Source organism: Puma concolor, chromosome A2, assembly GCF_028749965.1.
Source record: "Puma concolor isolate L17-30 chromosome A2, mPumCon1.1.hap2, whole genome shotgun sequence".
Lineage (NCBI taxonomy): Eukaryota > Metazoa > Chordata > Mammalia > Carnivora > Felidae > Puma > Puma concolor.
The window spans coordinates 23,259,886-23,276,185 of NC_141668.1; positions in this window are offsets into that span (position 1 = coordinate 23,259,886).

Here is a 16,300-nt window from a genome sequence, read left to right on the forward strand (position 1 = left end):
AAATAGGAAGAAGGAAGGCATTTTCGTTGTTTCTGGGTTAGGATAGGTGATGAGACGCGCAATGGATTTAATAGAGAAGATGAGAGAAATTTGTTAGGGGCAGAAACTGGGATACGCTTGCCTATCCCCTAGCCTCTCAAAAGGTGCATTTGAAATGTGCCTTTAGATAGATAGATAGATAGATAGAAAAATAATGGCAAAAAAAAAAAATTCAGGGAGCCTCCTTCTTGTTGCCCACAATAATGACTTGAAGTCATTTAAGAGGGAGAAGTCCAGAGCTATTAGCATGAAATCCACAGATACCAACTGGTTACTTTCAAGGCCAGGCAACGACTGAGAGGAAATCGTTTGGGCAAATACGGCCAGGAGGTTTGGGGGTTGGGACTAGGTAAAAGTTGGTCTGGACACCGCCTGCAAGGTGGCTAAAGGTTTTGGTATTGGATTTGGAACGCTGAGAGGCTGGGCAAGAGAAGGGATCCTACCTGGATGACCTGGAGCAAAAAGAGCCCCCAAGACAGCTCAAAGGGCTTAGAATAGAAGACGACTGGGAGCACTAAGCCCAGGGATGAGCAGAAAGGACAGGTGTGGGGCTAAAACCAGCAGCCAATAACAAAGGGACGATGAATAGGGACACTTGGGTGTCCTGTCAAGGAGGGCTCTGGGCAATTGTGAGAACGGACTAAAGCAGTCATTCTCAGAGTATGACCGGCAGGAATCAGCACCAGCTGGGACTTGGTGTAATGCAAATACTTTGTCCCTGTAAATCAGCAACTCTGGGGATGGGGCCCAGCAATCTATGTGTCAACAGACCCTCCAAGTGACAGCACCTCACGCTGATGTTCCAGAACAACCCTACTAAAGCATCCCTGGCTCGCCTTGAGTGGCTGCTGAGATCAGCTTGCGAGGCCGCAGTCCTCCCTTAGACCCCTGGGCCAGCCTGGACAGGTGGATAAATAGTGAGACTCACAGAAGGGGAGCCACACCAAGCCACACCAGGGTTTCACACTGATGTCAGACTGATGGTGGGAGAGGTCGGAAGCAGAATCACCCAGCCTGTGGAAGAGAAGTAGACAGGACTAGTTTAAGTCCCAGGACTTCGGGAAGAATCAAAATTCACTGGTAACCTCTTCCTATCAGGAAACTAACTCTAGAAAACTACAGGTTTGTAATAGACGAATTAGCGAACCCAATAATAGAAAACAAACAGAGGTGACCCCTATGGTCTCAATATTGAGCGGGTCTACAGATCAGAAGGCCTCCTGGAAATGGGAAAGGAAAACTTGCAGCTTGGAGAGATCAGGTAGTAAAGCAGCAAGAAGCTTTAGGCATCGGGAACCAAAAACATGCAGACATAACTGGATGGGGTCAGGGCACTAATGGAGAGGACTGTAAATGACTGTAATTTTCAGAGCTGTGAAGCCACAAATTGCACCCGGCAGGACTGCCTGCTATGAGTGTAGCACTCTCTGCTCTCAAGATGAAACAGCTGGAGGCTGTGGAATTGGTTAAAGTGATTCCTGGAAAAAAAAAAAAAAAAAAAAAAAGAAAGAAAAAGAAAAGGAAAATTGACTATGTAGGATAAGAGGTCTTCCGCCAACCCCTCAAAAGAGATGGGGCCCAAAGCCCTGGATATAAGGGGCCTGGACCATCTTCGGAGGTGAGACTGTCTTCACACTTCTGCAATCCAAGGATGGAATTTCAAGGCTAAAAACTTAGAGACACGAAGAAAGTAAACAGATTGCCAGTTCTTGCTCCCCCTGGACTTTCGGCTTTGTAAGAGAGGCAGCGGAAGGGCCTCAGCCTATGGGGGTAGTGACTAAATGCAGGATGTATAGAGAAAACAAAAGCTGACTCTGGGAGTGATCTTGGCTTTAGACATGGCAGAGGGACAACCAGGGACACAACAGGGGCTTAAGGAAAAGAAGTGCCCTTTCCAAGTTTTAACCCCATAAACTGCTGATACAGCAATAGGAAATAAAAGCTAAGATATAGAGTTAAACTTAGAGAGAGGATCAAGGCTCTAGGAAATCCAAGAATGAGAACTAGGCAAGTGAGTAGCCCAAGGATGGGAGGCTACCGGAGACTGAGTCTATTTCAAAGCTTTCCTCAGTCATCCCTCCTATTTTCTTTTTTTTTTTGGGGGGGGGGTGGGAAGGGGATGAGTTTTTCACCACTTTATTGAAATACAACCAATGCACAACAAAGCACAAATATTTAAAGCATATAATTTCATGAAGTTTGACATACATCTAGACCCCTGAAATCACCATCATCCTGAAAATTTCCTCCTGCTCATTTGTAATCCATTTATTTCCCTTCCACCATCTCCTATCTGCCCCCCCCCCCCCATCCCCAGGCAATCACTGACCCAATTTCTAACACTACAGGTTGACGGAAAAGTTCTAGAATTCTAATTTTAGTTTAATTTTATGTAAACTTTTCTAGAATTTTATATAAATGGAATTGTGTAGTATGTACGTGATTTTTTTGCATGATTTCTTTCACTCAGCATGATTCTGAGATCCATCCATGCTGTTGTGTGTATTGATAATTTGTTCCTTTTAGAGCTGAATACTATTCCATTTTGTGGAATCAATTACATAGCCATCAAAGTATCTGTTCATTTATTCATTTATCCAATCATCTGGACATTTGGGTTCTTTCCATTTGGGGGTAGGCTTTGTGTGGACATATTTTTCTTAAATAAATGCTGATGATGTATCATTTCATTTGGGCTTGATTTGCTAAACTTAACGTTAAGAATGTTTGTGACTATCTTCACAAAAGCTATTGGCATTTAGTTTTCTTTTCTTGTAATGTCTTTGTCCAGTTCTGTTATCAAGGTAATGATGGCCTAACAACATGAGTTAGGAAATGTTTCTTCCTTCTGTTTTCTGAAAAAAAAAAAAAAAAAAAAAAGTATAGAATTGGTATTTTCTCCCTTAAATTGTTGGTAGAATTCATCAGTAAAGTTATCTTGGCCTGGAGAGTTAATTGGTTGGTGAATTTATTTGTAGGAAGGGTAGATGTTTAATCTACAAATTCAATTTCTTTAATAGATATAGGACCATTTAAGTTACCTATTTCTTCTTGAATGGGCTTTGGTAGTTTGTATCATTGGCAAATTTATTGGCATACATTTTCTCATAAATGTCATATCCTTTTAATAGGAGCTAAGTGATAGCCCTCATTCATTCCTGATATTGTTAATTTGTGTCTTTCTTTTCTTCCTGATCAGTACGGCCACAGACTTATTTACTCCATTGATGTTCCCCCCAAAACAGCTTTCAACTATCTCAAGAATGAGCTCTTCAGCAAGTTTCTAGGACTTCAAACCATTAATTAATCCCTTATCACAAGATACATGTCTAAGGGGACCCACCTATCGATGCAACTATAGTAACTCAGGTTTGAAGGAATTATGCTTGAACATTAACTCATCATCCATCTGGAGACAGGGGTTCCCAGATTAATAGGCCCACATCGCCTGATACCAAGAAATCCAATTTTTCACTGAGAGTCAAAAATCTATAGGTGTTCTTAGGTCAGTGCTTCAATTCACTGCATACCATCATTTTCTAGGCAATGTTACAAACAACTCTATGCCCCTAAATTCAAAAGCTTTTATATAATGGATTATTTACTTGAAAGACACAAATTACCAAAACTCACTACAGAAGGAATTGATAATAGTTCTCATAACCCTATTAAAGAGAGTAAGTTTGTAGTTAAAAACTCCTCCTCCTCTGCAAAATTCCATGACAAGATGGTTTTACTATGAATTCCACTAAATACTTACGGAAGAAATAACACTAACTTTGTACACTCTTTTCAAAATACAAAAGGAAAGAACTTCCCAACTTATTTTATAAGACCTGCATTACCCTAAATACAAAAATCAGACGAAGACATTACCAAAAGCAAACAAACAAACAATTATAGACTAACATCTCTCATGAATTAGACATGAATCTTTAACAAAATATTAGCAAATTGGATCCATCAATATACAAATATATAATCAATACATATTACATATGACTAAGTAGGGTTCATATTAGGAATGTGAAGCTGAATCAATATTCAAAAATCAATCAATATAGCTCACTATATTAATAGGGTAAATGAGAAAAATCATATGACCATATTTGTAGATGCAGAAAAATATTTTGACAAAATTCAAAATTGATTCACGTTAAAAAGACTCTCAAGGAAAGTAGAAATAGAAGAAAACTTCTTGAACCTAATAAACGGTATCTACAAAACCCCTACATCTAACATCCTACTTAATGGCAAGAGATTGAATGCTTTCCTTCTGAGATCTGGCACAAGGCAAGAATGTCGTTTTTATCACACCTTTTCAACGCTGTGCTTGAATTCCTAGCTAGTGCAAAGGCAAACAAACAAACAAACATATAAATGGTATGCAGGTTAAAAAGGAATAACTAAAATGGTCTTTAGTCATAGGCAACATGGTTATGTATGCAGAAAATCCCATAGAATCTACAAAAACATTCCTAGAACCAAGAAATGAGTTTAGTAATGTTACAAGGCACAAGGTTAACATACAGGAGTCAACGGTATTCCTATATCCAAGTGATAAACACCTGGAACCTGAAATTAAAACAAAGCAATACCATTCACGATACCCCCCAAAAGGACTGAGGTATTAAATCTAGCAAAATATGTGCAAGATCTGTACGTGGAAAACTAAAAAAATACTGATGAAAGAAATAAAAGATCCGAATAAATAGAGAGATATACCATGCTCCTGTTTTGGAAGACTCAATATTGTTAAGATGTCAGTTCTACCAAACATGGTCTATAGATTCCATGCAGTCCCAATCAAAATCCCAGCCAAATTTTCGTAGGTTTTAAGCTTACTCTAAAATTCACATGAAAAGACAAAGCAATTAGAAGAGCCAAACAATTTCAGGAAAAAAAGCTATCTGATTTCAAGGCTTACTATTACTGTAACACTACAGTAATCATGATAGTGATGATAGATTTAGATTAATGAGGATGTTGGGGGAATCCCAGGATGGAATGTAAAGCATGACAAATAAATACAATTGCATTATAAATGGGTGATATAACCACACTTGAGGGTGTGGGTAGAAAAGGAGCTGACCTCAGTAACTTTGGAAACTGCAATCTGACTGGAAGTTTTAAGGCTAACGACAAAGGAAACTGTACATTTAAACTGCATTCTAGTTGGTAAATTTGTTTCTTGTTGGAGTACAGCTTCACAATTCTGAAATTGCCTTATATGTATACGGAAGATGAATAAGTAAAGGAATGGTGGGAGCCAGGTTTCTCAGTATTGGAGAGGGAAGTGACAGAAAAGAAAGAAAAGGTGGCTAAAATGAAACCCGTAGTACTGATCCGGAATCAGCGACATCAATACGAACTCATGTATGTATTATGTATTTGAACTCATGGCTGTGTTACGTATATACATATGTATATATACATATATACATACATGTATATACACACACATACATACATAGATGCAGAAACAGGTGTAGATATATTTGTATTTATGAGTTAGTGTGTATATATATATATATATATATATATATATATATATATATATATAGTTCTGTCTGCTGAGAGGACCTAAAACCAATGACATCCCAGTAGTAATGAACAAACCCAGTGCCCAGGTGTTGGTTTCATATAACATTTTCAAATTGAAATAAAACAAAACAGGCATCTTGAAGAAATGGCTGGTTCTAGGACCGGGGTGGAAAAAAATATAAGAAAGGAGCATCTTGTATACCAGAAAGTATGAAAATGCTCAAAAAACAAAAAGGATGGGGGCATATCAAAGGGATGTAGGAACCACCCTGAAAGAGTCCCCAGCTGCCAAACTCTGGAACAATTTGAGCAACAAAATAAGTAACAGTATTGGATTATAACCCAAAATACAAAGCAAATATACATGAGTCCATACTGATATAAATAAATGATTGATAAATATATAAACAAATGGGAAGAAACAAATATTCTTTACATAATAATTCATACATATACATTTTTCTTTTTTCCTTCACACCAACAGGTGGGATTTAATTTCTGTCTCCCTTGATTTAGTGAATCGTTTCTAAAGAATAAACTATGGAAGGGGAGAAATATTAACTATACCTTGAAGAAACCTAGCAAATACCACCCTAACCAAGTGATCAAGGCTAACACCACCAGGACATTATGTACCTCCTTGTAGGAGATGATGAGAAGGGCACCTCACCTCTGGTTTTCCTTCTAAAATACCCATAACTCCAATCTAACTATGAGAAAAACATCAGAAAAGCCCAAATTCTGGGTGCCTGGCTGGTTCATTCAGCAGAGCATGTAGCTCTTGATCTCCAGGTCATGAGTTTGAGTCCCATGTTGGGTGTAGAGATTGCTTAAATAAATAAACTTTAAAAAATTAGGGCACTCAGTCGGTTGGGCATCCGACTCTTGGTTTTGGCTCAGGTCACGATCTCATGGTTTCATGAGTTCAAGCCCTACATCGGGCTCGGTGCTGGCGGTGCAGAGCCTGCTTGGGATTCTCTCTCCCTCCCTCTCTGTCTGCTCCTCTCCCACTCATGCTCTCTCTGTCTCTCTCAAAAGTAAATAAACTTTAATAAAACAAGGTTGGGGAGGGGCGCAGCGCCTGGGTGGCTCAGTCAGTTAGGCGTCCGACTTCAGCTCTGGTCCTGATCTCACAGCTCATGAGTTTGAACCCGACAACTCAGAGCCTGTAGCCTGCTTCAGATTCTGTCTCGATTTGTCTCTGCCCCTCCCCTGCTCATACTCTCTCTCTCTCTCTCTCTCTCAAAATATAAGTAAACATTAAAATTTTTTTTTCAATTAAAAAAAGAGGGAAAAAAACCCAAATTGAAGACCATTGTATAAAATACCTGACCAATACTCTTCAATACCTCAAAGGTCATGAAAAACAAGGAAAGACTAAGAAACTATCACAGACCAGAGGAGACCAAGGATACATGATTCCTAAGTGCAGTGTAGTATCCTAGACAGGATCCTGAAACAGAAAGAGGATATTCATGGGGAAAGTTCTGGAGTTCAATTAATAGAAATGTATCAATGTTGGTCCTAATTTTGGCAAATGTACCATGGTAAAGTAAGATGTTAATAACTGAGGAAATGGTGAGGGGCTTATGAGAATTTTCTGTATTATCTTTGCAACTGTTCCGTAAATCTAAGTTTATCCCAAAATAAAAAGGTCATTTTTAAAAAAATTTTTTTTTTCAATGTTTATTTATTTTTGGGACAGAGAGAGACAGAGCATGAACGGGGGAGGGGCAGAGAGAGAGGGAGACACAGAATCGGAAACAGGCTCCAGGCTCTGAGCCATCAGCCCAGAGCCTGACGCGGGGCTCGAACTCACGGACCGCGAGATCGTGACCTGGTTGAAGTCGGACGCTTAACCGACTGCGCCACCCAGGCACCCCAAAAAGGTCATTTTTTAAATGGAGATGAAATAAAGACATTTTCAGACAAACGCAAAGGTGAAATTATTTGTCTCCAGCACTACTATACTACAAGAAATATTAATGAAAGTTTTCAATCTGAAAAAAATGGTTCCTTCTTGAAGGACCTACACACACACACACACACACACACACACACACACACACACCAGAAATGGCAAATATGTGACTTAAATAAATTTTCTCATTTTTTATAATTTCTTTAAAGCATACTTAACTAATTTAAAATACTAACAATGTATTGTAGGATTTACATTTGCGGGAGTAAAATGTATGACAAAGCACAAATGACAGGTTTATAGTTGCAATATTAAATATAATATTCTTTGGAGGTGTAATGTAATAAGTTAAAGATGGGTATTATAAGACATAGAACAACCACAGAAAAATAATTAAAGAGCCACAACTAGTAATGCAATAAAGGAAACAAAATGATATATGAAAAAAAACACACAAATAAAGCAAAAGAAGGTAGAAAAGGAGAAAAAGAGGGGCGCCTGGGTGGCTCAGTCGATTAAGCGTCCGACTTCGGCTCAGGTCACGATCTCGCGGTCCGTGAGTTCGAGCCCCGCGTCGGGCTCTGTGCTGACTGCTCAGAGCCTGGAGCCTGTTTCCGATTCTGTGTCTCCCTCTCTCTCTGACCCTCCCCCGTTCATGCTCTGTCTCTCTCTGTCTCAAAAATAAATAAATGTTAAAAAAAATTTTTTTAAAAAGAAAAGGAGAAAAAGAGAAAACTCAGATGAAACAAATAGAAAGGTAATAGCAAGATGGTAGACAGAAGCCAGACCATGTGTGTAATTAAGCTAAATGTAAATGAATGAAAACACAGAATTACAAGGCAGAGATTGTCAGAGTGAATTAAAAAACAAAACCCAATAATATGATGACTATAAGAAACACTTGATATATGAAAAAAACAACCAAAATAAAGGGATGGAAAGAGATATAAATAGCATGCAAACATAATCATAACAAAATCTGGAGTGACTATATAAATATCAGAGAAAGCAAACTTCAGAATAAGGAGTATGGCCAGAGATAAAGAAGGTCTGTATCAGTTTTCTATTGTTGCATAACAAATTAACATAAGCCTAGCAGCTTAAAGTAACACCCATGTATTAGTTCACATTCTGTAGGAGTCCAGCATGGCATGACTGAGTTGTCAGGTCAGGGTATCACAAGGCTGAATAGGTATCAGCCAGGTTGAGTTTTAATCTGGAAGATCTTGGGGGAGGGGGAGGGGAATCTGCTTTAAAGATCACTTTTGTTGGAAGAATTCAATTCCTTGTGGTTGTATAAGTGAGTTCCCCATTTGTTTGCCAGCTATAAGCCAGGGGTCACTCTTGGTTCCTTGAAGTTACCTCATCCCTTGACATATGGTACCCTCCATCCCAAAGCCAACAACATGGAATTGAATCCCCCTCGTGCTTCAAATGTCCAACTCCTCTTCTGTGACTAGCTGGAGAAAACTCTGCTTTCATGTGATCAGGTCAAGACTATACAGATAATCTCTCCAGGAGATTAAAGGACAATAGTGCTAGGATAACATAAATTGATCCCGGGACTAAAATCTATCACATTAACAATCCTGGAGATTATTCAGGTCACATATACCAAAGAGGAAGGAAATTTTGTGGATCATCTTAGAATTCTTCCTGCCACCAGGTCATTTCACAATGGTAAAATAATCAGTTCATCAAGACGTAGGAAAACTAAGTGTGTTTGCATCTAATAACAAAGTTTCAAAATATGTGAGGTAAAAACTAATGGAACTACGAGAAGAATTACAAAAATTCACAACTGTAGTTGGAGATTTCAGCCTTCCTTTCTTGGTAATTGACAGGACAAATAGAAAATTAGTTAAGGTTTAGAAGACTTGAACCATACTTAACCAAACTGACCTGACATTTGTAGAGCACTATCCCCAATGATTTTAGAAAGGGCCACTGTTTTCAAGTTCATATGGTAGAGTCACCACTATAAAACAAAAACAAACATATATAAACTAGTATAGAATACAGAGCGTATTCTCTAACCACAAAGCCCTTCGATTGGACCTCAATAAAATCCCCATTACAGCAACTCCATCACGACATGGAGGCACTCCAACTTCGTGTTTAAATATCAACATGACAGTAATCCTATGTTATGATCAAAGAAATATTAATTAATCACAAGGAGTAGAAGTCCCAAGGTAACTGGTGGGGAGGATTGCTGTCTCCGCAAGAAAGTCCAGAATAGAGAGAGTGTCCAACAGTTTATAAAGGGAAAGTTCTAACAGCATAAGAATTTGAAATAATCTTTCGCCCAGCATGAAATTTCAAAGAGGCAATAAAAGGGCGCACGTGCTTGTGGGGCCTGGGAATGAGTGGGCTAGACTGGGATGCTGCAAGACGCAACAAACACAGGCAGGCAATTAGGCTGACAGGTTTCTAGCACTAAATCAGATGTCAATAGCAGTTTAACTTTCTTTCATATCTTCATCATAACCCCACATAGGAGGAAATTAAACAACAAAACTAAATAATCTATAAATTAAAGACGAAATTACAAGGGAAATGAAAAAATACTTTAAACTGAATTACAATGAGAACACATTGTATTAAAATTTCTGCAATGCAGCTAATTCGGGGCTTACGGGAAGACTGAAACTTTATTGAAAACAGGAAGATCAGACTCAATGAACGACCTAAGCTTCCACCTTAAAAAACTAGAATAAGGGGCGCCTGGGCGGCTCAGTCGGTTAAGCGACCGACTTCGGCTCAGGTCAAGATCTCGCGGTTCGTGAATTCAAGCCCCACGTCGGGCTCCGTGCTGACAGCTCGGAGCCTGGAGCTGCTTTGGATTCTGAGTCTCCCTCTCTCTCTGCCCCTCCCCCACTCATGCTCTGTCTCTCTCTCTCTCTCTGTCAAAAAGAAATAAACATTAAAAAAAAAAAACCGACAATAAGAAGGGGCACCTGGGTGGTTCAGTCAGTTAAGCATCTGCGTCTTGATTTCAGCTCAGGTCATGATCTCATGGTTAGTGAGATCAAGCCCTGTGTGGGGGTCCCTGCTGCCAGCATGGGGCTTTCTTGGGATTCTCTCTCTCCCTCCCTCTTTCCCCTCCCCTGCATGCGTGCATGCACGCACACACTCTCTCTCAAAATAAATAAACCTTAAATAAAGAAACTAAAAAAAAAAACAAACTAGAACAAGAAAAGCAAAGTAAGCCCATAATCCATAAAAGGAAATAAAGAGTAGAAATTAACAAAAAAGAGACAATGGAAAAATTAAGGTAAAGAAGTGCCTCTGTGAAAGGATCGACAAAACTGACAAACCTTTAGCTAGACTGATTCAGGATAGAATGCACAAATCATCAATATCAAGAAGGAAAGGTATTATCAGCACAGATCCTATAGACATCAAAGGGACAATAAACCATATTTTAAATAATTTTATGCCAATATATTTAACCAAGATGAAATGGGAAAAAAAATCCTTGAAAAATACAATTTGTAATAATAATTGATACTTTATTATTTAAAAGAAAATTAAGTTTATTGAGTGAGCAGGGGAGAGGCAGAGAGAGAGGGAGAATCTCAAGCAGGTCCCATGCTGCCATCGCAGAGCCCAATGCAGGGTTCAAACACACAAAACTGGGAGATCATGACCAGAGCCAAAATCAAGAGTCACTCAACCAACTGAGCCATCCAGGTGCCCTGATAACTGATACTTTAAAAAGACAGGGCGCCTGGGTGGCTCAGTTGGTTAAGCGTCTGATTTGGCTCAGGTCATGGTCTTGTAGTTCTTGAGTTCAAGACCCACATCAGGCTCTGTGCTGACAGCTCAGAGCCTGGAGCCTGCTTCGGATTCTGTGTCTCCCTCTCTCTCTGCCCCTCCCCTGCTCACACACTCTTTCTCTCTCTCAAAAATAAACATTAAAAAAAATTTTTTTTAAAAAGCAAGTATTCAGCACACATTTTTCAGACAAAGGACTTGTATCCAGAATATATATATATATATATATATATATATACATATATATGATATATAATAGTAATGTAATTATGGTATAATAATATAATAAATAGTAATATATAATAAATATAAGAAACATATCTTACAATTCATTAATAAGAAAACTATCCAATTTAAAAATGGGCAAAGTATTTGAACAGACCTTCACAAAATAAAATCTATAATTAGTCAATCCACACATGAAAAGATATTTAATTAGTCATAAGGGAAATGCAAACTAAAACTACAATAATTTACTACTGGATATCCACTAGAATGATTACAATTTTTAAAAGTGTTGGAGGGGCGCCTGGGTGGCGCAGTCGGTTAAGCGTCCGACTTCAACCAGGTCACGATCTCGCGGTCCGTGAGTTTGAGCCCCGCGTCAGGCTCTGGGCTGATGGCTCAGAGCCTGGAGCCTGTTTCCAGTTCTGTGTCTCCCTCTCTCTCTGCCCCTCCCCCGTTCATGCTCTGTCTCTCTCTGTCCCAAAAATAAATAAATGTTGAAAAAAAAATATTAAAAAAAAAAAGTGTTGGAGAAGGTATGGAGAGACTGAAACTCTCATATATTGTTGGTGGGAACATCAAATGGCTCAAAACACTTTAGAAAACAGTTTGGTAATTCCTTTCAAACCTACACTAACCATACCATTCAGCAATTCTACTCCAATTTACCAAAGAGTAATTAAAAAATAGGTCTACGCAAAAACTTGTACACGAATATTCACAGCAGCTTCATGCATCATAGCTAAAATCTAAAAACAACCCAAATGTCAATTAACAGGTAAATGGATACACAAACTGTGTTATAACCATAGTCAGCAATCAAAAAAACTAAGTACCAATACCCGAAGCAACACGGATAAATCTCAAAAAAATATGATGAACAATCAGAACAACCATGCCATATGATTCCATTTAAATGAAGTTCTAGAAAACGCAAACCTAGTATATAGTGACGGAGAGCAGATCAGTGGTAGCCTAGGACAAAGGGAAGGTGTATTGCCTGGACCCGGGCACAGGGGAACTTAAAGAGAGACAGAACTGATTGCACGTACAGTTACATGGATATACACATCTGTCAAAATTCACCCGCTTGTATACTTAAAATTAGTGATTTATTGCATGTAAATTATAACTCAATACATTTGAGTGCAAAAATCTTCCCACAAGGAAAGCTCCAGGCCCAGATGACTTCATTCGTTTTTTATTAAATATTTAAGGAAGACATCATACCAATGTGACACAAATGCTTTAAGAAAATATAGGAGGGAACGCTTTTCAACTCATTTTATGAGACAAGCCATACCTCAATACTGAAACCAAACACATTACAAGAAAATGAAACTCCAGACCAATATCCCTCATGAACATAGATGCATAAACAGACAAAATATTAATGAATTGAATGCAGCAATCCATAAAAATGATAATATATTATAACCAAGGGGAGTTTATTCCAAGAACGAAAGATTGGCTTAACACTTGAAAATCGATTGATGTAATTCAATGTATGAACTGAATAAAAGAGTGAAAAAAACCATAAATGAGGCAATTTTGTAGGTACTCTAAGAATACCTTCTAAACATTCTCCCTCCGGCTGATTCTTGTTCAATATGAGTTAATATTACATAAGTAGTTTGACCCCACCTGCTAATTTGCCTCACATCTAATCACCAGCTCTTTCTTGAACAAACTTTGCATTATCAACGTCCCAGACCCATGCCTGCATGATTACAGGAGAGGGTCAGAACAGGCATTCAGGCAATGACATCGCCCTTTCTTCCTTACAAACTTATTGAAAGATTTCTTCTGTAGAAAGGGTTTTCATTGCTATGGCAATGAAATTGGATTCTGGCATTTGTTGTATTTTATTTTGCCAGTGAGCAACATCCAGATATCCAGACTAGGAGAATTCCTATCTTCTCCTCCCCAAACTTAAAAATATGGTGAAAGATGCAGCCTGCCCACAAACCAGAGGCATCCAAAGGAAACCACCGCAGCCAGATTTTGCATTTAATAGCCACCCTGAATCCTGGGAACCTGGTCTCACTAATCTGTGAGAGGACTGAGCTTCTGTGCTTCTAAACCTGGTCACTGACCTGGGTCCCTGCAGCCAATGTGAGTCTCCTTCCCTGCACTTCCAAAGAATTTTCAACCAAGCCACTGACAGCACAAAGGCCATTAAAGCAGTATTTCCTCCACCAGGTAACTCACCACCACAAATCCCAAACCATACTCTGGCTCAGGGAGCTCAGAGAGGGACTATCACGTGGCTGCTCTTACCAGTGATAAATGGGAAATGTCTGCAAGAGCCTGGAGGTGGGTCTGAATTCCCCTGGCAGCCAAAGCAGGTGGGAGAAGGATCTAGTGATTGTTTTGTAGTAACTCAGGAAGAATCAGCTTGAACCAAGAACTCACCCAATTTAAGAGACACCGGGGGCGCCTGGGTGGCTCAGTCGGTTGGGCGGCCGACTTCGGCTCAGGTCATGATCTCGCGGTCCGTGAGTTCAAGCCCCACGTCGGGCTCTGTGCTGACAGCTCAGAGCCTGGAGCCTGCTTCCGATTCTGTGTCTCCCTCTCTCTCTGACCCTCCCCCGTTCATGCTCTGTCTCTCTCTGTCTCAAAAATAAATAAATGTTAAAAAAAAAAAAAAAAAAAGAGACACCGGAGAAACTGAAGTGGTAACCTCTGTGCCTTTGTTGGGGAGCCATGCTCAAGCCTTTCAACTGTTCATTCCCCATGTTTTCCGCTTTTGCGGTAGTCCCTGAGTCATCTGCTGGCTTCCTCTCCTCCTGCTGCTGTCGATAACTAGTGCTGACCATATTTATCATTTAAACTGAGACACTTTTGAGAATGTAAAGCGGGTGCTATTAATAATTATACTGTAACAACAGGTATAAACTGGTTTTGTTCTAGGAAAATCAGGACATATGGTCACTCTTAACAACGATCCCCCCACCCCAAGGAGTTCTCTCTCTCAAAACTAACTGGGAAAGTCAGTGTCACCAACCATATCATTTTCTTTGCTGCCCCCACAAAAACAAAAAAACACAAACAAACAAAAAACAGACACACTTGTAATGTTAAAGTCTTTATTTCTAGTCACTAGAGGTAAACTGCCAATGGTAACTGAAAAAAAAAAAAACAACTAATAAGGGAAAATTAAAAGAATATAACGTTTTAAACTTATGGGCCCTGGTCTGAATAGCCAAATTTACTGAAATGGCAAGTAAAGTTTCATGGATTTTGTTTTAGATTTTATCTTTTTTTTTTTCTTTATATAAATGGCCACTTATTATCACAAACACATCACATGTGTATTGTGGAAAATTAGAAAACCTAGACAAACCAAAACTTCAAAATAAGACACTACATGCCCATCATCAAGAGAATATCACTGCTGAGTGACATTAGCAACAATAGTGGCCTAAGAAGCTCAAAATCTCCTCCACAAAAACAATGAAAACACTAGCAAAAATCGTTAGAATCAATTTTTCAGAACTCTGGAAGTTAAACAAAGCCTCACAGCAATCCAAAGAGCATTTATTCAAGAAAAACAGCTGAAACTCAGTAGAACTATGAGTTTGTGGTCATTTAACTTGCCCTATTCCAATGCACCTCTTTCCGGCTTCATAGTAGCCTTGAAAACCAATAGCCCACAATTACAGTGAAAACCAGCAGTCTGGCAGCCACCAGAGAGACAGAATGGAACTGGAGCTTCTTTAAAGCCTCATTTATAAAGAATTGTCATTATTTGACCTATCTTGGTGGTTCCCTGAGACCCCAGCTTGCAAGCTGGCTTTATTTACTAACTCAAGATTCATCCAGTGCAAAAAACCCTTCTCCCCGCGACATTTGTTTAAAACAATAAGAGGTAACTGTTTAACTTCACAGCCGCCTGAGTTATTGGATAATGGTTGGGACAAATAATGGACTGACTAAAAAGCTTAAAAAGGAAAATATGGGAATAAAATGTGCATAGGGGATGTAAAAAGATCTGTATACTCCTGGGAATCTAGATGGCCACATACATAGGTGGGGTTGTGCTCATGGCCGGGACTGTGCACAGGATCAACAGTGACCTTAAAAGCTCACTTTTACTGATCTGCGGCTCGGTGCAAGCAGAAAGTGAAGGCAAAGTAAGAATTTTCAGCTGCCTGTTAGTAACTGAGTGTTGAAGGCATGCCCCAACATAAACACTGAGCTCTTCTGCAAAGACTGGAAGACTTATTGGTTCCAAGGAAATCTCTATTTCATTATTAGCTGACCACTACCAGATCAGAGATTTCAATGGTCATATATAACAAAGAATACAGATTTTGCAGAACTTGTTCAGAAAAGTCACTAAACAAGTAATAACAAACAGCACTAGCAATAAGAAACCCTGAGGAGGGGAGAGAATCTGATTTACGGATTATATTCCAGATTGCCAATCTGAATTCCAGATTACCAGATAATATGATATTATTTGAAATGCTCAGTTTTCAAAAAAAATAAAGATAAATGAAGTGCCCAGTTTTTACTAAAAACTTATGAGACAGTAAAATAAATAAGGACATAGATGAATACACAGGCAGGAAAAGCAATCAATAGAAAGTCCCCGAGGAAGCCCAGATACTGTACTGGAAGGATAAAGATTTAAGACAGCTATCATAACTATTTTCAAAGAGTGAAAGGAAACAATTTTAAAAACTAAGTAAGTATGAGAACAATGTCTCATCAGATAGAAAATATCAATAAAGAGGTAGATATATTTTTAAAAAAGGAATCAAATAAAAATTCTGTAACTGAAGA